Source organism: Schistocerca gregaria, chromosome 5, assembly GCF_023897955.1.
Source record: "Schistocerca gregaria isolate iqSchGreg1 chromosome 5, iqSchGreg1.2, whole genome shotgun sequence".
In the NCBI taxonomy this organism is placed as follows: Eukaryota; Metazoa; Arthropoda; class Insecta; order Orthoptera; family Acrididae; genus Schistocerca; species Schistocerca gregaria.
This window is the reverse complement of record NC_064924.1, coordinates 65,838,414-65,863,397: the sequence shown is the minus strand read 5'-3', so window position 1 is coordinate 65,863,397 and position 24,984 is coordinate 65,838,414.

Genomic DNA, 24,984 nt, shown 5'->3' with positions numbered 1-24,984 from the left:
TCTGAAATACTTTCCATGTTTCTGGCTTTCCGTTCCTCACAAGCGACTTCTAGTCAATCTGCGTGACAGTTGAGTATCGTCTCCGTTGTATGCCGCGCGACCGCTACGGTCACAGTTTCGAATCCTGCCTCGGGCATGGATGTGTGTGATGTCCTTAGGTTAGTTAGGTTTAAGTAGTTCTAAGCTCTAGGGAATGATGACCTCAGAAGTTAAGTCCCATAGTGCTCAGAACCATTTTTGTTTTCAATTGTTCGACTAGGTTCGTGATTTACCATCAGAAAGGTAGCAACTTACGGAAAATCACGTACTGAAACAGAAGTGAGATCTGACATTCCCCAAGGAAGTGTTAGATATCCTGTGGTGTTTGTAATCTATATGAATGTTTTAGGAGACAATGACACCAGTCCTCTTAGATAGTTTGCAGATGATGCTGTATTTTACCGTCTTGTAAAGCCATCACAAGATCAAATCCATTTGGAAAATGATTTAGGTAAGAAATCTGTATTGCTGACTGTAAATAATAAAAAGCGTGAAGTCTTCCACACGTGTACTACAAGGAGTCCGCTAAATTTCCGTTACACGACTAATAACATAAATTTAAATTCTGTCAATGCCACTAAATACGTACGGATGAAACAATTACGAACAACTTAAATTGGAACTATCAGATACATAACATTACGAGGGAGACGTACCAAAGAACGTTTTATTGACAGAACCCTTAGAAGATGCAAGAAATCCACTAAAGGGACTGCCTACACTACGCTTGTAGGTCCTCTGCTAGAATATTTCTGTACAGTGTGGTATCGTTACCAGAATTATCGATAATGGACAGTGAGTAGGTGGTTGACCCCATGCTGGTGTACCAGGAACTTGTACACCTGTTGATAAATGTCTGTCATCCCGTTTTCTGTGAAACATTCGAAGGGGGTCAGCTCGTTCTGTACTATCTCGTAATAGGGGAATGAGTGCCACTGATGTGATACACGGTGTCAGGTGCCAGTCATTAAAACATTCGGAGGTTTTCGATGTGGCGAGATTTTTTTATGAAATTTCATTCTGATTCAAATGGTTCAAGTGGCTCTAAGCACTATGTGACTTAACTTCTGAGGTCATCAGTACCCTAGACTTAGAACTACTTAAACCTAAGAACATCACAAACACCCATGCCCGAGGCAGGATTCGAACTTGCGACCGTAGCAGCAGCGCGGTTCCGGACTGAAGCGCCTAGAAGCCCTCGGCCACAGCGGCCGGCATTCCGTCTGAAACTTATCCCTCCGAATGCTAAAATGTTTTGTTGCAGTCCACCTACATAGGAAGGCATTATCATCGAAATAAAATGAGAGAAATCAGAGTTCACGCGGAGAGATTTATGTTAAAAAATGGTTCGAATGGCTCTGAGCGCTATGGGACTTACTTCGAAGACATCAGTCCCCTAGAATTTAGAACTAGTTAAACCTAACTAACCTAAGGACATCACACACATCCATGCCCGAGGCAGTATTCGAACCTGCGAACGTTGCGGTCGGGCGGTGCCAGACTGTAACGCCTAGAACCGCTCGGCCACTCCGGCCGGCGAGATTTATCTGTTTTCCCTACTCGCTGTTCGAGAGTGGAACGGTAGAGAAATAGTGTTAAAGTGGTCCGACAAACCCTCTGGCAGGCACTTAAGTGCGAAATGCAGAGTAGTCATGTAGATGTAATCCAGTACATAGAAGTTATTATCTAGGCGAGCGGCGGTGTTACGGTTTATTAGCGCGCTGTCTCCTGGGACCTGCGTGAGGTTTTTTTCTCTGATAAGCTGTGGAGGCAGTCGCGCCTGTGCAAAACCCTGAGCTCCACAGCAGAGACACACTACGAGGAGGCGCTAACGCTGGATAGTTCAGCGCCGTACTGGGCACCGATGTTCGCCACCAGTTTGAGACAGCTCTAATGTGAGCAGACCGTGTATCGCAGTATTTGCTAGGTGCTGTGAACTGCACTCTGGATCTCACAGCTTCAGCCGAACAGTCGGTAGGTTTAACTCTTCAGAGGATCAGCCCCGCTGGGCAACGCGGCTTTCCCTGAAACGCGCCAACCTGGGCCGGTGGTAGGGCTGCAGCCGGGCGGAAGAGACGGGGCCAGAGCGGGCCCCAGACTCGACACGCCGTCTTATCTGGCCGGCCGCGCCGACGCTGGGAGCTGGCCTACGCGTAATCCCGCGGCAAAGTTGGAGCCCGGCCTCGCTGATAACGGGCGGCACTCCCAAATGGGCGGACCCCTGCTGGCCGTGCCGGCGGTCAGGTCCCCGAGGGCTAATTATACACACGCCGCGCCCTGCAATCTTGCTCGGGAATCAGTGAGACCCCTGGTGAAGTATGAAACCTCTTTGTAGCCTCGAGGGAAGGAGTTACTTTACTGCCAAGGAAACGAGTGAGCTGACGTGGTAGCAGCGGATGCGTACAACTATCCCCGTTGAAGAAAGATAATGAGTCACTGGGATAATGTTGATGGACGTACAAAATAACTGCAACGCGATTTTGTCATATATACACTACTGGCCATTAAAATTGCTACACCACGAAGATGACGTGCACTAGACGCGAAATTTAACCGACAGGAAGAAGATGCTGTGATATGCAAATGATTAGCTTTTCAGAGCATTCACACAAAGTTGGCGCCGGTGGCTGACATGAGGAAAGTGTCCAACCGGTTTTTCGTACACGAACAGCAGTTGACCGGCGTTGCCTGGTGAAACGTTGTCGTGATGCCTCGTGTAAGGAGGAGAAACGCCTACCATCATGTTTCCGTCTTTGATAAAGGTCGGACTGTACCCTATCGCGATTGCGGTTTATCGTATCCCGACATTGCTACTCGGGTTGGTCGAGATCCAATGACTGTTAGCAGAATATGGAATCGGTAGGTTCAGGAAGGTAATACGGAACGCCGTGCTGGATCCCAACGGCAGTCGAGATGACAGGCATCTTATCCGCATGGCTGTAACGGATCGTGCAGTCTACGTCTCGATCCCTGAGTCAACAGACGGGGACGTTTGCAAGACAACAACCATCTGCACGAACAGTTCGACGACGTTTGCAGCAGCATGGACTATCAGTTCAGAGACCATGGCTGCGGTTACCCTTGACGCTGGATCACAGACAGGAGCGCCTGCGATGGTGTACTCAACGACGAACCTGGGTGCACGAATGGGAAAACGTCATTTTTTCGGATGAATCCAGGTTCTGTTTACAGCATCATGATGGTCGCATCCCTGTTCGCGACATCGCGGTGAACGCACATTGGAAGCGTGTATTCGTCATCGCCATACTGTCGTATCACCCGGCGTGATGGTATTGGGTGCCATTTTTTACACATCTCGGTCACCTCTTGTTCGCATTGACGGCACTTTGAGCAGTGGACGTTACATTTCAGACGTATTACGACCCGTGGCTCTACCCTTCATTCGATTCCTGCAAAACCCTACATTTCAGCAGGATAATGCACGACCGCATGTTGCAGGTCCTGTACGGGCGTTTTTGGATACAGAAAATGTTTGACTGGCAGGCACATTCTCGAGATCTCTCACCAACTGAAAACGTCTGGTCAATGGTGGCCGAGCATCCGGCTCGTCACAATAGGCAGTCACTACTCTTGATGAACTGTGGTATCGTGTTGAAGCTGCATGAGTAGTTGTACCTCTACACGCCATACTAGCTCTGTTTGACTCAATACCCAGGTTTATCAAGGTCGTTATTACGGCCAGAAGTGGTTGTTCTGGGTACTGATTTCTCAGGATCTTTGCACTCAAAATGTGTGAAAATGTAATCACATGTCAGTTCTAGTATAATACATTTGTCCACTCAATACCCGTTTGTCATCTGCATTTCTTTTTTGGTAGCAATTTTAATGGCCAGTAGTGTAGAATGGTTGGAGATTGTTGCTCGTATATTGTAACACCCCACCCGTCATTTATCTGGGTTTGGCGTGTGTTCACCTCAGATAATTGACTAACAGATCAACAGAGAGTGCAAAACTGCCACAATATCGGATAACGCAAAGAAAGTGATAAGGCCCTGTGAATCCTGATTTATCTGCGGTGGCAGTGTTGACATTAATTGATTCAGAATTGATAACTTTTAATTAAAAAGGGGTGCACATTGATGTTATATGCAGCTATTGAACACCACATGCAAATGTTGAACATAAAATTAATTAAGAAAGTGACTTGGGATTTCAACTACTTGATTGAAAACAGATGCAGTCGATTATCACAAATTTATTTTAACTTACGACCTTCAATCATCACATTACATGACTCTCCTACCAGGCAGTGGTAATAAATTGCGTTTGCGAGGAGTAAAGCTCGATAACTCAAAAGTGATTCCTATCGACTGACCCAGGCGTAATGCGAAGTGCGAGAAGAATTCTACATGAAACCCTCGTGGAAACTTTGCCAATGTGATTCAACAAATTAATCAGTGGCCGGAACGGGCGCAATATGACCAAATAGAGCGTGGCAGAGCGGCGGCATTGTGTGGACGTCGGCCGATGTCGTGGTGCTGCAAGGCTGCGTTCGTCTATTCATTCCTAGCTATCTTGCTCAGTACACAGCTGAACCAAAACTTTCTATCTCCAAGCTCAATTGTTCCATTTCCTAAGTCCTAAACTGCAGAGATGCTCACTCTTTCTCAGGCAAGCTGAGTAAAGAACGCCGCGTCCACACTCTACGGAAACTGGGAACGGAAGACCTCTACTGAGACTTCGGCTAGTCCACTCTTCGCCTCGGTTTCCGCTCCACCAAAATCACTTATGCCAATTGTAGCACAAGTCACATTAATTATGCGTCGCTTCCCAGCGCCAACCAATGCCAACAAATTCCCACAAAATTTTCCTTCCTCTCAACTTCTTCTATTGTCTCCCCCCAGACCACCCATCCAGGTTAGCGTCTGCACAAACACCAAGTTTTCCGGAATTCTGACTCCCAGGAGAGTACTTCAAGTTCCTTGGTCCTACATTCCCATTGGAGGCCAACGTATTTCATGCTGTCGCTATTCACCTAATTTACTTCAGGCTCTGCGGACCGCGAATTCAGCGTGAAGTTGCTATAGTCACGAACATGCATATTTTGACCTCAGTTGACCACTCCACCATAGCTTTGTCGCATGTTTCACAGAAAACGGGATGACAGACATTTATCAACAGGTGTACAAGTTCCTGGTACACCAGCATGGGGTCAACCACCTACTCACTGTCCATTATCTTAAGGCGGCTGGAGGCCGCACCGCGTTACTACTTTCTCAAGAGTTTGAGCCGCCCTAAGCTGCCTGTTGTCGCTTGTCTTCGCCGCTCCCCAGACACGCGCCGCGGTCAATTCTGTATACTTCAATGGGGTAAACTAGCGTCCAGTAAATCGACTCGTTTCCACAAAGTTTTCATGTCATGTGAATTACTTTAAAACCATCACCCGACATTAATTATTCCACTACGTCCATACTATACCCTCTACAAGATGCATTGTGCCTTGTCAGTCATTTTCTTCAACCCTACTGTTCGCTCAACGTGAGTTAGGTGATCTTTAGTGACTTCATGTAAGGGGCATAGTTCTTGCCATCTTACAATATAAAATAAATTGTTTTCAAATGATAGAGCACAGCAATCAGTCGTCCTTTTCTTGCAGGTTTCATTAGGCAAATCTAGACATCGGCTAGTGCCTAGCCTTTATCGATGCACCATTTCATAGTATCACTGCATGTTCTTGTACGTCAGTCCCCTATTGCTCGGGCTTCTGTCAATCTTGAAACAACTGTGACAGAAGTCCAAACAACAGGGAACTGACGTACTAGAACATACATTGATACTATGAAATGGTGCAACGACAATTGCTAGGCACTAGCCGAGGTCTAGATTTGCCTAATGAAACTTGCAAGAAAAGACGACTTATTGCTGTGCTCTATCACTTGAAAGTCATAAAACAATCGATGAGTGCACCCACGTTACTAATGGAAAATAACCTGATGAAATAAATTGTTGCTGGTGTACAGCAACCAGTCACAAGTTGGTTTCAGGTTACTTTATTCAAAAGTACCGTTACCGGTTTCGAATATTTTACAATTCATCATCAGACGATTTTTTCATGCTTTCATCAATACATGTTATACAATGGTTTCCTGTGAGTAGCTCTAGGATAAACTATAATTTACAAACTACAAACGTGTAACCAAAATGATAGCGCTACATATTTGTGTTGTAATACAACTTACAAGAAATGTCCATCTGGCTCTTTTGTATTAGCAATTTTCTTGCAATGAAATACATTCTCAAGGATGCTTGTATTTTCACAGTCAAACCCGTTGCACTGCATTGTAAACCACTTTCACTCGGTCAAAAAACGAATCTTCAATGTGATCCACATGTTTTGATTTATAGCATATGAAAACAAAAAAAAAATGGTTCAAATGGCTCCAAGCACTATGGGACTTAATTTCTGAGGTCATCAGTCCCTTAGAACTTAGAACTACTTAAACCTAACTAACCAAAGGACATCACACACATCCATGCCCGCGGCGGGATTCGAACCTGCGACGGTAGCGGTCGCGCGGTTCCAGACTGAAGCGCCTAGAACCGCTCGGCTACTCCGGCCGGCCATATGAAAACAAATACACAGTTTGCGAAGTAAATGAGTATCGACGATGCTACAATGCAATCGTACAAAATTACTCACAAAGCGGACATTTTTACGTGGTGAATGATGTTCCAGTTACAGGGGTGAAAGAAGTGGGTTTAACACGATTGCGAGTAGCACACTGTCCTCTGATACTGGGGCTACACTTCTGGTGTGTTAGCCCATCAGTGTGCTTGTTGTGCACCAGCGTCGCTGCTCATATCTTACATGATAGTATTTTACATTTTGACAAGTGGGCAGTAGCTTTACATAATAGTGATTTCTCCACTGGTTTAAATATTAGTCAAACGAGTCTGGAAAAGCCTTTAAGGTCTTACGTATTGCAGGACTCCTGACCAAATTATTGGGTAGGTTATTTTAACACATCTCAGACCAGTAGGTGCATCCTTATTTTCATGGTGATTAAGCCAGCTATAATTATCTACATCATGTTTAAACAATTTTATCTGTCCAAAATGAGATTTTCACTCTGCAGCGGAGTGTGCGCTGATATGAAACTTCCTGGCAGATTAAAACTGTGTGCCCGACTGAGACTCGAACTCGGGCAAGTGCTCTACCAACTGAGCTACCGAAGCACGACTAACGTCCGGTACTCACAGCTTTATTTCTGCCAGCTGTGAGTACCGGGCGTGAGTCGTGCTTCGGTAGCTCAGTTGGTAGAGCACTTCCCCGCGAAAGGCAAAGGTCCCGAGTTCGAGTCTCGGTCGGGCACACAGTTTTAATCTGCCAGGAAGTTTCAATTTCCTCTGTGACTCCCTCCCCCCAGCCCCCACCTCCCCCCTTACACACACACCTACGTACTGGGTGGCTATAATTAAAGTGCAGCTACTCGAAGAGGACCATTGTTGGTTGTAATTACAACATGGCAGCGAAAGTTCGTAGATGTTCTATTGCGTTAATGCAGAACGGATTTTTATTGGTAATAATAGTTCCATTTTTGTCCGTTAGGTAAAAATATGGCGCTGTGAATGCAAAAAAGACATATAGAAATGTTTTCATTTGTAATGGATTAAGAATGATCCCAAACAAGTGAAAAATGTATAATTTTGATGTTATTATTAACCACCCCTTGCACAGTTCCTTATAGTCGTTCATAAACACCGAAGATAACGAGATGCTCCAGCCGTAAAACGACCTGATCAGCAGTTGTTCGCAGCAGTTCCGGTAATATGAGCAGCTGTATACTGGCCTTCAGATAAAGTAGAACCCAAACGTGTCACTGGTAAACGCATCCTCTTAGATACCCCCAGAGCCAAAGGTCGCATGGATTCAGATCAGGTGATCTTGCAGGCCACACATCTGACAAACCTTGGAAAATAACACGCCCTTGCAAGGTTCCACTAAGCAGATCTTTCATTGGGCGAGCCACGTGAGATCTTGCCCCACCTTGGAATAAAAGAGTCGTTTCCAAGCAGTTGTGCTCCTCCAAAGCAGTAATCATATGACGCACAAGGAGGTCTCAATAACGTGCAGACGTCACGGTACACCTGACAGGCACTGCGGGTTATTCTCTTCAAAGAAGAACGGACCGAGAATACAGGTGCTTGTGAATCGACACCACACAGTCACACACGGCGAGTGCAATGGCTCTTCGTGAACAACACGTGTATTCACAGTACCCTGACTTCCGCAGTTCTGTGTATTCCCTGCACCCTGTAGTGTGAAATGTATGTCACCACAACACAGAATACCGTCTGGCCACATGTCATCAACTTCGATCCATGCCACAAACCAAAGAGCAAATTCAGAACATTTCTGCAGATTCAATTGCTGCACCGTCTGGATCTTTTATGGGTATCAGCGTAAAACAGACAGCAAAATTAGTCGTTCTGTTGACCATGGGAGGGACAATTGTCGTGATACTGCACGACTACTAGTGCCACATGCTGCGTGGTCAGTTACAGCAACAGCAACCTCGTCAGTAACTTCCGCTGAGCTGGAATGTCTTCCTCTTCCAGATAGAACAGCAAGCTTACCCGTGTTTTCAATTTTCATTAGCATTTTCTTAAAGGAATTTAATGACACGGAGCCTCTCCTCACACTTTCAGTCGGCGATACTCTCTCAATACAGCACTGTAATGGCTGCCATTCACATAAAACTGTTTCACTAGCAGTGTACGGCATCTCTTCTCGATAGCATTCTGTCAAATGACAGTGCTGCTGTCATACCATCATATAAACTGTGTACAGCACCAGATTTTCTCCTGTTGGCCACAACTTGCACTAATTTCTTCTCAGTATAAATCGGTTCCGCATAAACACATTAGCATATCTATTAGGTTTCGCAGCCATACGAAATCAGCCCACAATGGACCTCTATGAAGCACCTGGTATGTACAGGTCCCAAAAATGTTTGCAAAAAGCTTCGAAGGTTTGTAGGGAGTTTCTTGGGAAGAAAATCGAGGATAGGAAGCCATGTCCAGAAATGTCATCCAACGAGGCTACAGAGTGTAGGCCCCTTAGGCAGAAAGCGTGACTTTGTGCGCTGACAGACCTTAGGTGGTCCGTTGTTTGTTGTTCAGCGTTCACAGCTGATTGCCACTATCACCAGTGGAGAAGCTGAGGCTAGCTGCTGTGTAGACAGGCCTTGTCTCCTATGAATGCGATGTTCTCGGTGGATAACAGCTTAGGACACTGGTTTGTACTTGTGTTTCATTTTGCTTGTGGAAGCCTCTAAAATCTCCAGTGTTTTTGAAATACGGGAGAAAAATAAACTGCAGGTGGAAACCTGTGCATGGAACCATCATCCACCGAGGCAAAAGAGCATCACATTCATGTCTACCATACTCTCCACTCGCAGTCGTTGCCGCCAGTTATGGTCACTGAATATGTGAGACATTCCATCTAGGGCCCATCAGCGTACGAAGTTGTTTAATGCCGAAGAGATGGCATAGCAGCAGGCATCAGAGCCTGCAGCTTCAACACTCTGTAACGTCGTTGAATGATGTTTCTGGACACGGGTTCCCATCCTCACTTTGTTCCTTAAGACACCATCTACATCCCCCACCCCTAAGTTTGTCTGCGTAATTTTGAAAAGCTGGATGTTCCTTCTGAGATATTGCAGAAAGATTTGGGAGGAACGTACTCACTGTACATGATTTCTGGAAGCAGTCACCACGAGAACGTACGGTCGCAAGAAGACCGGGCTCTAGAGGGCAACCTAGTACTACTGAGAGGGAAGACCATCGTCTTCGGAGTACGTCTCTGTCGCATCGTACTGCACCTGCAACAGCAATTTGTGCAGCCGTTAGCACCACATTGACCGAACGAACTATTACAAATTGGTGGAAACTATGATTTTTTTGGGGTACTCTGGACTTCTTCGGACAAAATTGGACGTTGAATACTTTCATATGATGTGGGATATGGCTTCAAATAGAACGTTATGAATGGGCATTGAAGTACATACGATTCGTAATGTGTTGCATTGTGTTGAGGAACTAATAAATGCAGTGGTTTAGTTTACTGTTTCATTTAATGACCCACCTCGGCTTCGCAGCGGTTCAACTAAATATCGACAACTGGACGGGTTGTTTATATAATGTAGTGATATACATTAACCTTTCTGGTGAAGCAATCTGTCTCTTAGTGAAAACCGTATCGAAATCCCGAATGCAGCTGCTGAGATTAGCCTTGCTAAACACACGAAAAATGTAGCGGGGGACTTCGTAATATGTTTATATACCGGTCAAACTTCGCTGCTCTCTGGAGCTGTGGCAGCTGTTTATTACTTTTCCCGCCAGATGACTCCTCATCTATAGTTCGCAGTTCCGATCGTTTCCATTACATGTCACTTCAAACGCCTATTAAATATGGAACAGGCAACAATACATATACTGCACACTCAGCACTGCTGTAAATAGTGAGTTATAGTGTATACACACTCCTTCCTCCGGAATCACTCTATTTATTAGCGAAAACCGTATCAAGATACGTCAGTAATTGCTGAGATTTGCCATAACATGCAGACAGAAAAATGAGGTAGGGGACTTGAATTTTCAATATGTATAGAAGCATTGCTATTCCGTTAATTGATGAATTTGTCAAATATCAGAGGGCATGATACTGAAAGTGCACCCCTTCTCTCTGGACCCTCCAGACACCCATGTCAGAGCCATGTATTTGTAAAGCGCCATTAAGAGAAGAGCTATAAAGTCAAAGCTTGGAAGATCAACTGAACAGAATTATTAATGGCTTGAAAAGAGGTTATACGATGAACAGAAAGTAAAATAAGAGTTGCGAAATGTAGTCGATGGTTTTAATTTCATGTGTGGCTAAAATTCTTTTTCCCACTCCAGCATGAGTTCAAGCGATTGCTGATGACCAGCTCACTGTTGAATGGAATTGTTGTAGACGCTGATACAACTTGGTCAGCGATCTGGAACCCAAATTACGCTAAATCATGTAGCTCGAGTGCGTGAGTTGCTGCCAGAGAACTAGCTACTAGGAGTGTTAGTGCGCGAGCTATTTGTTTTTAAACTGCTGCCACTTTAATTCGTCCTCTGAGTGGTAAGAGCTGGCACCTGCAGGATACCTCTTGCCTCTCTGCTTTCTGGAGCCGAGGCTTGGCAGTCTGCTGGTATGTGTGCCAGTTAATTAGTGACGTCGCTGGCCCAGTGTCTACCTGACACTCCATCTTCTGATTGTTGATGATTAGCTGAATCATCGGCCTGTCTGGAGTTCCACATTTTGGAGCTAGCTGTGTGACGGCGCAGTACGTCGTGCGCTTGTTAACGGCGGCTCGTTCACACACACATTGTCTAGACGGCCTGATTTGCTAAATGCCCACGTTATACGGGCACTGGTAGCTTTCATGTTAAGCCTAGTACTCGGGGCATGATTTACGTTACTTAAAATTATGGCGCCGTGAAGGGAAGGACGTGGATGACCGATTAGGAAGTGTCGCACGTGCTGGTGACTGACGGTGAATTATGCGCTCCCGTGCAGGCGCGTCTACCAGCACAGCCGTGGGGGAATTAATGGCTACTTCACGCCCTTCTGGCAGATTTAGAACTAACAGCATCAAGCTAATGACCGTCACTGTGTCTCATCAGTCGAATGACGACTGTAATAAATTAATTTGATGTGCTGAGCCAATTATCCAATTTTGTCACGCATCCTTGATGTATTTTCGTTATTCAGTTTAAAAAAATAATTGAGCCTTTTATAGTCTCCTAAAAATCGTCTCTCTTCTCCTGTCCGCCATCATGTAACGACGCAATTTGCTTATTACTTGCGTTTTTACAAACAATAATAATAATAATAATAATAATAATAATAATAATAATAATAATAGTTTCCAGTCATCAGGAAAGAATAAAAAAAACCACAGAAAGCATATAAACTTACGTGGAACTATTGTAACAAAAAGTCCATATCCATTAACGCAAAATTGAGGCACTACAGCACTGTCGTACTTCCGGAGGCACTGTATGCATCTGAAACAACACTAATAGGTGGGCAAACTAAAATCAAAGAAATAGAGAAACAAGAAAGGAATATTCTCAGGAAAATTTTTGGCCCGATACAAGAGCAAGGAATCTCGAAGAAGAGACCAACATGAGAATTATATAAATACACAGACAAGATTACGAATACAATAAGGAAAAGAAGAATGCAGTTCTATTGACATATCCACAGGATGAATGAAAACAGAATTTCAAAGCGAATTCTTAAAGTCATCAACTCAGGCAGGGGAAAAACAAAATGGATAAAAGAAGTTGAAGAGGACCTCGGACAAGCACACATAACAGTAAACGATGCAGAAAATAGAACTGAATTCTGGAACATCATCAAAAAACATAAATTTGACACCACAACACAGAAGAGACCAGGATGCAAATGGACAGCGGAGCGAAACAAACAACATAGTGAACACATGAAGAAAATTTGGGCTCAGAAGAAACATAAACAATCATCATATAGGAATTCAAGTTCAAACGCTCTCTTAAATGGGAATAATCGAAAATAATAATAATAATAATAATAATAATAATAATAATAATAGTTTCAGATGCGTTTATGTATTTATTTTACAGTAATACAATACAGATCCTGTTACTAATGTTATGTCCAGAATTTTTCTCTATTTCATTTTTAAATACATTGGGAAGCGATTGGTTTGGTTACGTGTCAGTCTGCACGGATTCCGCGCGCCATTAAAAGGCTACTTGCATCCTTTACGAATCAAACCTTGCAGTCAAAATTTCTTGTTGCGAAGTCCGGTCAATGTTTGTTTTTTGTAATGCAAAAGATTATACATTATATTATAACGGTCCGCCGTCACCAAGCTTATCTGCTACCCAATAATGACAATGAACCTGGATATTATGAAATCAGGTAACGAAAGAGTGTTATTTTGTCAGTAGTAGGTGTGAACTTAATCAAAATTTAACTGCTCATCACTTATCTTACTTTGTCATGCTGCAGCTATGGTCACTATAAGGTATAACGACTCCCAAGAGTCTATTTTCAGAGGAATGAAGAACATTCACTACTTTTCAGTTACATTTCTTTCTTTATTTTGAAACGGATATATTACGCAACGTTGGCTACTGGACAATCTACAGATACCAACGTTGTTTCTGCTGAAAGTGCAACGTCACAAAACGCTATACAGTACAGCTTAAATAATTTGTTTGTTGTTATTTTTATTCTGCTTTCCAAACCTATATTGTTACACAAAGTCTTACTGTGGTTGTGATCCAGAAAATAAGTTTTCATGCCATTTGCCAGTCGCTGCAGTAACTTGGCTGTCCTAAGCTACTTACATGCACATGGTATTTGTTGATGGCCGGTAGAGTAACTGTGGCATTGTGTATTTCTTTCATAATTTTTTATACGTCTTTTGGTCTTAAATTGTTGTAATATTTCGATAGAGTGAATAAGAATCTTGGATTAAACTTTCGTAATCTACATGAGAGAGTTCCGTTAAAATTAATTTATAATCGATAGCGCTTTATTAGTAACGGTGTGCTGTTCAACAGAGTAATAGAGGGGACTAGAAATTTCACTATGAGCGTTTCACGTGTTTTTGTCTTCTTTAAAAGATGAAGGCATTTGAAGCGTGATCCAATAGTATTGTCCGAAAGTACGAAAATATTGTACAAAGGAAAATGAGTCCAGGAACTTATGCAGAGTATGAGAAATTGACTGATATACACGGAATATTATTGGAAAGCTGCATATGTCTGCTTTCTGATCAGAACGTCTGTTTTTTCTTCAGTGCATCTTACATAAAATTTTCTACTTATGGCAATGTATCGGTAAATGTGTCAAGGTACAGTAGTATGAACAATAGCATTGTATTCATTCAGTAAGTATTTCTTTTATTAAATGACTTGTCTGAAAAGTGAGGCGGTGACAGGCAAAGTTCATTCAACTTAACATGCCATAACATCACAGCATTTGTTCAGTTTTCTTTCGTTTTACTGACTGAAGGCTTTAAATCTAAACAGATACAGTCGTATTTCCATCTTGTACGGTGCTCGAAATGCGGTTTTACTTACAAAGGAAATAATACAAAGTTGTATTGTTATTAGTGCTACGATGAATGTCTCGGGAACGATTTCTTATAATTACTATGATTCTCTTGAAGTAATATTGATAAAAACCACGTCAGTATTATTTTGTATCGATGAAATTCTAAAAGTGACAAATCCGTTCTGAAGCTGCCCCAAGATATTAATGAAAAGTGTCGGCGTAATTTTCTTCGCATAATAACAATAAACTGTTCTTTGGTAAAATTAGTAACAGATAATACGAACTGTACTTTTCATAAGGTACATTTACTTTCTTTTCGAATATTATTAATACGTGACTGATGCCATCACAAAAACTTTCAGTAATGGAATTTTTGGAATCTCTTCTTACGGTCTTTTCTAAGTCATTTATTCGTGCGTTTTTGTGTATTTACATGCATGTGTGAGAATGTTTAACAAGTCATTGCTAGGCAGCCCCTATAAATGTGTTTTTCCCTCACAAAGGACTTCAAAGTGGTTCTAATGGCTCTGAGCACTATGGGACTTAACTTCTGAGGTCATCAGTCCCCTAGAACGTAGAACTACGTAACCTAACTAACCTAAGGACACCACACACATCCATGCCCGAGGCAGGATTCGAACCTGCGACAGTAACAATCGCGCGGTTCCAGACTGTAGCTCCTAGAACCGCTCGGCCACTCCAGACGGCAAAGGACTTCAAACTGTTACTTAGAAGCAAATGGGTATTCACTGAAAATTCATATCTCAGTTTCTCCAGTCTTGTTTTGTCACAGCATCAAAAGCATCGTCCGTTACCTTTTTACTCTTTTTGCTACTATGGTTGTTCGCCCGCACATAATGATTATTTTATTCTGACGTCTTTTAAAAACAAATCCTATAAACAGAACAATTTTTCTGCTTCCTCGATATGCTTGAGGTGCAGTTCACTGCGACAAAACCTACGAAGTTTTCGCAAAGCTATTATTTCCTTTTATTATTCATAACTAGCGACCAGTTCTGGCTTCACACGCTTAGCAGAACTGCTTTCACACTGGCAACCTCATGGGCGCTATTCAGCTGCCCGATTGAATCGTTGGACACGCAGCTGAATCTCTCTGTGGCAACTGGCAAGAGCAATGTGTTTCCGAAATCCGGTTATGAAATGGCAACAATACGGCGAATATTCAACTGCAACAATGTGAAAGAGAACTTCTGTACAGCCTGCTGCTTTCTGCACTACTTTACTCGCAAAAGAGATGGTTTCGGCTAGACTGAAACTTCAGTATCACGCCTATGAAAGTAGCTATACTGCGAGTATACGAGACAAATTCGTAGATTACTTTGTTAGCTGATATCTACTGCTGGACAACTTGTATGGCGTAACGGCAATAAAAAATCTTTCCTCGTCGTTATTTCTGAAAACTATTTCTGGCATTAGTTTTCAAACACACACACAGAAAAACGAAGCGGGGGACTGTAATTTATGACACGTATAGACATCCCGGAGATTGCCGCCTAATAACACATTTATCCATATTGTTGATGATATATTTGTGTGGACTTTCTTTCTTCTACTTTGCATTAAATTCCATACTCCCTCTCTGCTCGTCATTGTGTCCTCCTTCCGTAATCTGCACACTATCGAATTAATCTGTAAGGGGTGGTCAAAAAGTTTCCGTTTGAGGGCGTCGCTGCAGCGTACATACAACGTAGCACGACTCCGATGTGCCTTTCCGAAATGCATACAGCAAACGCTGTTTCTGTTACTGAGAGCTTGGGGTTATCAGGCTCAGTGAACAGTGCAATGGAGCATCTGAGACCAGTCTTTCAAAATAACTTCGGTAAAATGGGAATGACACTCACGTCTTCCAAAGAAGTAGCATCCATCATAAAATGCTTAAAATGTAAGTATTCCATTGGGCATGATAACATATCAACGAAGCTAATCAAAGAGTGCTCATGCGAGTTGAGTTCTATCTTATTTGTGTAATCAATCTCTTATCAGTGGAACATTTTCAGACAAGCTAAAATATGCTGAAGTTAAGCGATACCAGCAAACCAACGACCAATTTCACTTTTGCCGGCTTTCTCAAAAATATTTGATAAGGTTTTGTTCAAGCGTCTAATTAAGCATCTTACTGCAAAAATAATATGTTGTCCAAGTCACAGTTTGGATTTCTTAAGGGTTCTGATATACAGAAAGCTATTTACACTTGCAGTGAGAATGTACTTAATTCATTAGATAATAACATAGAGGCTACTGGCATTTTCTGTGACCTGTCAAAAGTCTTTGACTGTGTGAACCACAGCATTCTCTTACGTAAATTACAATATTATGGTGTCACCGGCAATACTGAAATATTGTTTGAGTCTTATCTATCTAACTGGAAACAAAGGGTGTCGTTGCGAAATACCTGTGCAGTAAGCAGTCAGTCTTCATCTGACTGGGAATTAATTACATGTGGTGTTCCTCAAGGTTCCATCTTGAGTCCATTGCTTTTTCTTGTGTATATTAATGATCTATCATCTGTTACATTGCCATATGCAAAGTTTTTCTTTAATATTTAATTTTTTTAGATGATACAAACATTGCAATAAGTAGCAAGTACAGATTTAGAAAACGCTGCTAATCAAATTTTCACTCACATTAATAAGTGGTTTAAAGCTAAGACACTGTAAACTTTGAGAAGACCCATTATGTGCAGGTCAGAACCAGTAAGAGATTTCCTTCCAGTCTAACATACGAAGACATGTAGATAGAAGAGGTTGACAGTGTTAAATTTCTGGCATTACAACTCGATAATAAATTCAGTTGGGAAGGGCATAACACATAATTGCTTAAACGCCCAAACAAGTCAGTATTTCCTGTGGGAATGATGCAGATGTAGGAGATATAAATGTAAAAAACTTGTATATTTTGCTTACTTTCATTCTATTATGTCATATGGGTTCATTTTCTGGGGCAATTCATCAAACCGAACAAAAGTTTTTAGGGTGCAAAAACGTGTGATAAGAATCATTAGGGGTGTAAATTCAAGAACATCTAGTAGAAAACTGTTCAAGGAAGTTTGTATTCTTCGCAGTATATTTATTCCTCAATGAAATTTGTTGCAATATATCTCAATTTTCAATCAATAGCTCAATACATAGTATCAATGCTACTAAAGACCTAAAATCACTTACTGTGGGGCAAAAAGGGGTCCAGTATTCAGGAACACACATTTTCAATAAATTGCGAGCAACCATTAAAAACTTGGTTTCAGATAAAGCACGGTTTAAACAGAATTTGAAAGACTTTTTGATAGGCAACTCCTTCGACTCCATAGATGAATATCTCAACAGAGACTGTTAAGCCAGCTTAAGTAAAAATATCGGTCAGATTTCAGTTTTGACAACACTGGGTCACAACAGTCAAGATTAGGTATTTTGTATGATAAATTTATTAATAGTGCATAACAGTGTTTCATTCAGACAGAGTGTTAAATCTGTAAACATTAACTGTTCCAGTTTATTGCATTGTATTTCGACTACCACCTGACAAATGATCAGGGTAGTAAGTATTACATTCAAATGTTTTGTGTTTTTATGTTATACTTTATGACTTTATGCGATATTTGTGTTATAGGTACGTACGAGGAAGTTCTCCTCACAATCGGCGGTGAAAGGAATATGTGGAAAACACTGACAAGAAGAAGGGACAGGAAGATAGTATCTCTATTAAGATATCAGGGAATAACTTCTATGGTACTAGAGGGAAGTGTCGAGGGTAAAAACTCTAGAAGAAGACAGAGACTGGAATGCATCCAGCAAATAATTGAGTATGTAGGCTGCAAGGTCTACTCTGAGATGAAAAGGTTCGCACACGAGAGGAATCTCTGGTTGGCGGCATTAAACCGGTCAGAATACTGTCGACTCAAAAGAGTTGTATATTAACATGGACTGTGAAACACGAAGAGCAGACAGCAGCGACTCAGCGTTTCAGCATTACTGTATTCTTGGTGGTAGCCGCCAGCGGGAGCCAGGGAGCGCTATATCTCCTGGTGTACTGGTGATTCCCCGAGTTTTACTGTTTCCGTTAATACATGTCGATAAAACAGATATCGTACTACACTAATTTCAGACCGCTATATCGAGTGGGCACGTAAAATTCCACTTGAAAAATCATTTTATTTGTAGACTACAGTGAGCGTCGTTTGAAAGACGCGATGTGCACTCTTTGTCAGGGCTGACTCCAACAACGCGCTGCAAAAACTGAATTGCAGGTATCTGCGGAAACTGTTGAGAAAATACGCCTGATGACTCTTTGGAGAGAAATATTTTACTATTTCTTTAGTTCACAAAAAGATTTCGTTCTAGTCGTTATGAAGTCCACTTTTCAGTTTTGATTTGACTGCTCCAAATATTGATATTACCCGCAGATCACTCTCCCCTTTGGCTTTTTTCTGGACCGTCAAATATTTGTTAATAACTTTCCTGAAGACAACTGTCCCCGTTTGACTCGCCTAATTAACATTTTTCTTCGCTCGTCACACTGAAGTCAAGGCTTCACTTATGGTTTGAGTGGCTCACTTGTTTCTTTGAAAGATATATTCACTATGTGATCAAAAGTATCCAGACACCCCCAAAAACACACTTTTTCATATTAGGTGCATTGTGCTGCCACCTACTGCCAGGTACTCCATATCAGCGACCTCAGTAGACAATAGACACAGTGAGGGAGCAGAATGGAGCGCACCGCGGAATTCTAGGCTTCGAACGTGGTCAGGTGCTCGGGTGTAACTTGCGTCATACGTATGTACGCGAGATTTCTACACTCCTAAACATCCCTAGGTCCACTGTTCCCGATGTGATAGTGAAGTGGAAACGTGGAGAGACACGTACAGCACAAAAGCGTACAGGCCGACCTCATCTGTTGACTGACAGAGACCGCCGACAGTTGAAAAGGGTCGTAATGTGTAATAGGCACACATCAACCCAAACCATCACACAGCAATTCCAAACTGCACCAAGATCCACTGCAACTACTATGACAGTTAGGCGGGAGATGAAACAACTTGGATTTCAGGGTCGAGCGGCTCCTCATAAGTCACACATCACGCCAGTAAATGTCAAAAGATACCACGCTTGGTGTAAGGAGCGTAAACATTGGACGATTGAACAGTGGAGAAACGTTGCGTGGAGTGACGAATCACCGTACACAATGTTGCGATCCGATGGCGTATGCCCGGTGAGCGTCATCTGCCTGCGCGTGTAGTGCCAATAGTAAAATTCAGAGGCGGTGGTGTTATGATGTGGTCGTGTTTTGCATGGACGGGGCTTGCACCCCTTATTTTTTTGCGTGGCATTATCACAGCACTGGCCTACTTTGATGGTTTATGCATTTCGGGGTTGGCGACTGCATCTTTCAACACTATAGGTCACCATAATGCACGGCCTGTGGCACAGTGGTTACACGACAATAACATCCCCGTAATGGACTGGCCTGCACAGAGTCCTGACCTGAATCTTATAGAATACGTTTGGGATGTTTTGGAACGCCGACTTCGTGCCAGGCCCCACCGTCCGACATCGATATCTCTCCTCAGTGCAGCACTCCTTGAAGAATGGGCTGCCATTCCCCAAGAAACCTTCCAGTAACTGATTGAACGTATCCTGCGAGAGTGGAAGCTGTCATCAAGGCTAAGGGTGGGCCAACACCATACTGAATTCCAGCATTACCGATGGAGGGCGCCACGAACTTGGAAGCCATTTTCAGCCACGTGGCCCGATAATTTTCAAAATGGTTGAAATGGCTCTGAGCACTATGGGACTTAATATCTGAGGTCATCAGTCCCTAGAACTTAGAACTACCTAAACCTAAGTAACCTAAGGACATCACACACATCCATGCCCGAGGCAGGATTCGAACCTGCGACCGTAGCGGTCGCGCGGTTACAGACTGAAGCGCCTAGAGCAGCTCGGCCACATCGGGCGGCCCGATAATTTTGATTACATAGTGTAGGTATCCGCCGTTCTAAAGACCACTGTTAGATTTTAGTTTACTGCTGCATCTATTTCCTTTTGCAGATCTATTGCTAACCTTTCTGAATCGGTCTAGCTACGTTTCATATGACAGCTTCTCTGTTTCGCGTAGTACTTGTAACTAGTCATTCTAGAGACAACTCCTAAATTTTTATTTAACTGTTTCACATGTTCCATGATGGATTCATGCTTGCTGATCTGAAAAGCGCTTTCTAGTATTTGCTTTGTATGCGTTACGTGTAGTACGTATGCAGCACATTCACTACTAAGAAAATTTGCTTGTGATTATACTAAAGTTTATACCCTTCATACATTCGCGCTGGCTGAATATTCACCAGCCCCGTTAACCTGTGTTGCAGGAATGGAGATGCATTTCTAAGTCAATTGCCCCTTATGGGTGGATGGTTTTCGATAAGAAGTTTGCCGTCTGATTCCATGATCCTTTGACTTAAGAGTCGTTTTAAACAGGAAGCTGGTACCACATTGTCATCTTAATAGACAAAGAAGTGTGTGAACTGTTCCGTCTGACTAGAACCCCTATATACAGCATGCGTGAAACTACATTGTTTGTATAAAAAAGTAGAGCTGATAAATGCCTACTTATTCGTCTGCGGGCCGTACTTCCTGGAGGGAAGTAGCTATAAAATGAGCCCTGTAACAGCAGTAGGCTAGCTTTTGTGGGGCCGTCGAATGATGTTCTGCAATCCTATGGAGGCGCTTGCGGCGTTTTAAAATTATCAGCTAAATGACAAGAAACTCGGAAAAATGCGATGCGACCATTCCTTCGCAACAAATGAAATCCTTGCTACGGTGTTGAGGTGACAGCGTTAGCATTGGTTTCACACTGATTTGTCATTAATGAGAAGTACTCAAAATGTAACCCTTGGCGCAGTTATTCCACTTTCTACATCCACTTGGTCATTCAGGTACAGAGAGGAAAAATTATCACCCACTGCACCTTAGTTCTTATCAATTGTGAAGTACTTATTAACCCACTTACGTCTGAAAATTAATTAATAACGTCTTTGTAGCCTCTGAAGATGTTTCCTACAGCAGGAGAAGAAACATTGGGCACACGAGCATGCCTTAGTTCATGGCCGACTGTGATTTCTGTACCTTGACAGCAGCCTACGAAGTCTGCTGTTATGTCTGTGCAGCAGGGGCGCTACATTCAGCAAAATCTATCAGACACGCATACATATAAACATTACAACCAATGAAACAGTTACATATCTCTATGTCCAGGACACTGATTCAATCAGTAATACAAGAACTCAATTATCATGTGATCGTTGTACAAATAGTCCATTTCGGTGAATACGAGTGCCTTCTTCCCGGCATAGACGCCGTCCCGTGGTGATTTATTGCGTTGTCGTTGGGCTGCCACTTCCCATCGGACTCGCCGTCGGCGTGCGTGGCGATTTCTTCGTCGAACAAGTCGAAGCTCGTCGGCAGATGAGATGCGATGGAACTGCTGAGCTGTAAGGAACTAGAACTTTAACTGCCCGTTAAGCTGTGGAATGCGACCTATATCCTATGATACGAAACCAAGCACGACTCGTTCCACGTGATTTCTGACGTACAACGCTGACGACCCGTGTCGTTGACCGCTAGTGGCGTCTCTCCGCCTGGCGAGTAGGCTGCCCCGTGCAACCTACGTTGCTAGAAGGAAGGTTGGACTGCAGTGGATCTGCGATGGCGTCACCCTCGGTCACAAGACATGGCGGAGAAGGAGGAGGAGATTAGTGTTTGACAACGAAGTCATTAGAGACGGAGCACATGCTCGTATTAGGGAAGTAATGTGAAGGCAATCGAGGGTGCCCTTTCATAGGAACCACCGCGGCATTTGCCTGAAGCGATTTAGGGAAATCACCAACACATTGAGAACTCGTGCTGCAGCTCTAATTACTACAACGTCGACTGAGATTCAAACTCTATAGTAAAAATAAGAATGCACGTATATCTTCTGTATACTAATGAAAATCTCTCAGAGTCGTTTTTTTTTTCGTCATTGGTACGCTCAGACAAATGGAACATTGGCAGGTGGACTAAGGTGGCAATGCTTAAGTGCGATAACCTCTCTGTCGACAGTGTCAGCTGATAGTACATGGAATCCGGTGAAGAGCATTCCCAGGACGTAAAAATGGCGGCTGCTGCTGTTCAGTTATCACCCAGGGGGACGAATGTGTCTTTGGCCTTAGCTATAATAAGTTCCACTGACTGCTACTGCGCTTAGAAGGAAAGCACTGGACATTCTCTGTGCAGTTATTCAAGAGTGTTACATCTGGCCTAGCATCGAAATGTCTCGTAAAGGCCAGCACGGAATAGCCGCAATTAACACCCCTCCCTGCGCGTTCTTCAGAGTTTTCTATGGGTGTGATCACACATCCGATTGCCCAGCTCGGATTCTTTACCAAGCGAAAACTTTATGAAATATCTTTCTGTTAGTCCATAACACCCTCTTCTTTCGCACTAAAGATAAGAAAATAGATCGACCAACAAAGACCTCCTCTGAAAGCATCCCAACGTCTTTCGAACATTTGGTTTCTCTGATATCTGTAAGCTCCATTTTTGGCTGTGTAGGGAATTTATTTCGGTGTCTTCGACAAGTACGTTTTATAATTGTGCAAATATAATTTTCAAGGCATCTCAACATCACACATTTGATCCAAGTCCGGTCCGGTGGGCAGGGGGGGGGGGGGGGGGGGTTGGGGGGTTCTCTAGAGGCCTAGACTGCTAGAGACCCTTCCCTGGCTAGCACAATACGGTGTAATTCATTATTTTTCCTACATCTACACCCTCTTATTATACATTCTACTAAAATTTCTGCTCAAATGCTCCTGAAACCAAACTGGTCCTCTTCTAACGTGCTTTCAGTTTTCCCTTTGAGTCTTTTATATAGTATGCATGATTTCTGTCTGTACGGATTTTGATACAGCTTCTACTGACAGACAGACTGATTCACGAGGAACGTCTGTGTATGAGGGTGGTTTGATAAGTCTGGTAAAAAAGCAAGAAAAAGCTTTTTTCATAAGCAACTCACTTTTTAACATAGTCTCTTTTCAAGTATTAGCACTTGGTCAAGTGATCCATCAGCTTTTTCATCTCGTCGGAAAAGTAGGTACTGTAAAACTCTCAAAAATACTCGTTAAATGCAAATATCACTCTCTCATTTGATGAAAATTGCTTCCCATAAAACCAAAGTTTTAAGGTTTTTTTTTTTTTTTTTTTTTTTTTTTTTTTTTTTTTTTTTTTTTTTTTTTTTTTTTTTTTTGCCATCAGTCTACTGACTGATTTGATGTGGCCCGCCACGAATTCCTTTTCTGTGCTAACCTCTTCATCTCAGAGTAGCACTTGCAACCTACGCCCTCAATTATTTGCTTGACGTATTCCAATCTCTGTCTTCCTCTACAGTTTTTGCCCTCTACAGCTCCCTCTAATACCATGGAAGTCATTCCCTCATGTCTTAGGAGATGTCCTATCATCCTGTCCCTTCTCCTTATCAGTGTTTTCCACATATTCCTTTCCTCTCCGATTCTGCGTAGAACCTCCTCATTCCTTACCTTATCAGTCCACCTAATTTTCAACATTCGTCTATAGCACCACATCTCAAATGCTTCGATTCTCTTCTGTTCAGGTTTTCCCACAGTCCATGTTTCACTACCATACAATGCTGTACTCCAGACGTACATCCTCAGAAATTTCTTCCTCAAATTAAGGCTGGTATTTGATATTAGTAGACTTCTCTTGGCCACAAATGCCTTTTTTGCCATAGCGAGTCTGCTTTTGATGTCCTCCTTGCTCCTTCCGTCATTGGTTATTTTACTGCCTAGGTAGCAGAAATCCTTAACTTCATTGACTTCGTTACCATCAATCCCGATGTTACGTTTCTCGCTGTTCTCATTTCTACTACTTCTCATTACCCTCGTCTTTCTCCGATTTACTCTCAAACCATACTGTGTACTCATTAGACTGTTCATTCCGTTCAGCAGATCATTTAATTCTTCTTCACTTTCACTCAGGATAGCAATGTCATCAGCGAATCGTATCATTGATATCCTTTCACCTTGTATTTTAATTCCACTCCTGAACCTTTCTTTTATTTCCATCATTGCTTCCTCGAGTAGGGGCGAAAGGCTACAGCCTTGTCTTACTCCCTTCTTAATACGAGCACTTCGTTCTTGATCGTCCATTCTTATTATTCCCTCTTGGTTGTTGTACATATTGTATATGACCCGTCTCTCCCTATAGCTTACCCCCACTGTTTTCAGAATCTTGAACAGCTTGCACCATTTTAAATTGTCGAACGCTTTTTCCAGGTCGACAAATCCTATGAACGTGTCTTGATTTTTCTTTAGCCTTGCTTCCATTATTAGCCGTGACGTCAGAATTGCCTCTCTCGTGCCTTTACTTTTCCTAAAGCCAAACTGATCGTCACCTAGCGCATTCTCAATTTTCTTTTCCATTCTTCTGTATATTATTCTTGTAAGCAGCTTCGATGCATGAGCTGTTAAGCTGATTGTGCGATAATTCTCGCACTTGTCAGCTCTTGCCGTCTTCGGAATTGTGTGGATGATGCTTTTCCGAAAGTCAGATGGTATGTCGCCAGACTCATATATTCTACACACCAATGTGAATAGTCGTTTTGTTGCCACTTCCCCTAATTATTTTAGAAATTCTGATGGAATGTTATCTATCCCTTCTGCCTTATTTGACCGTAAGTCCTCCAAAGCTCTTTTAAATTCCGATTCTAATATTGGATCCCGTATCTCTTCTAAATCGACTCCTGTTTCTTCTATCACATCAGACAAATCTTCACCC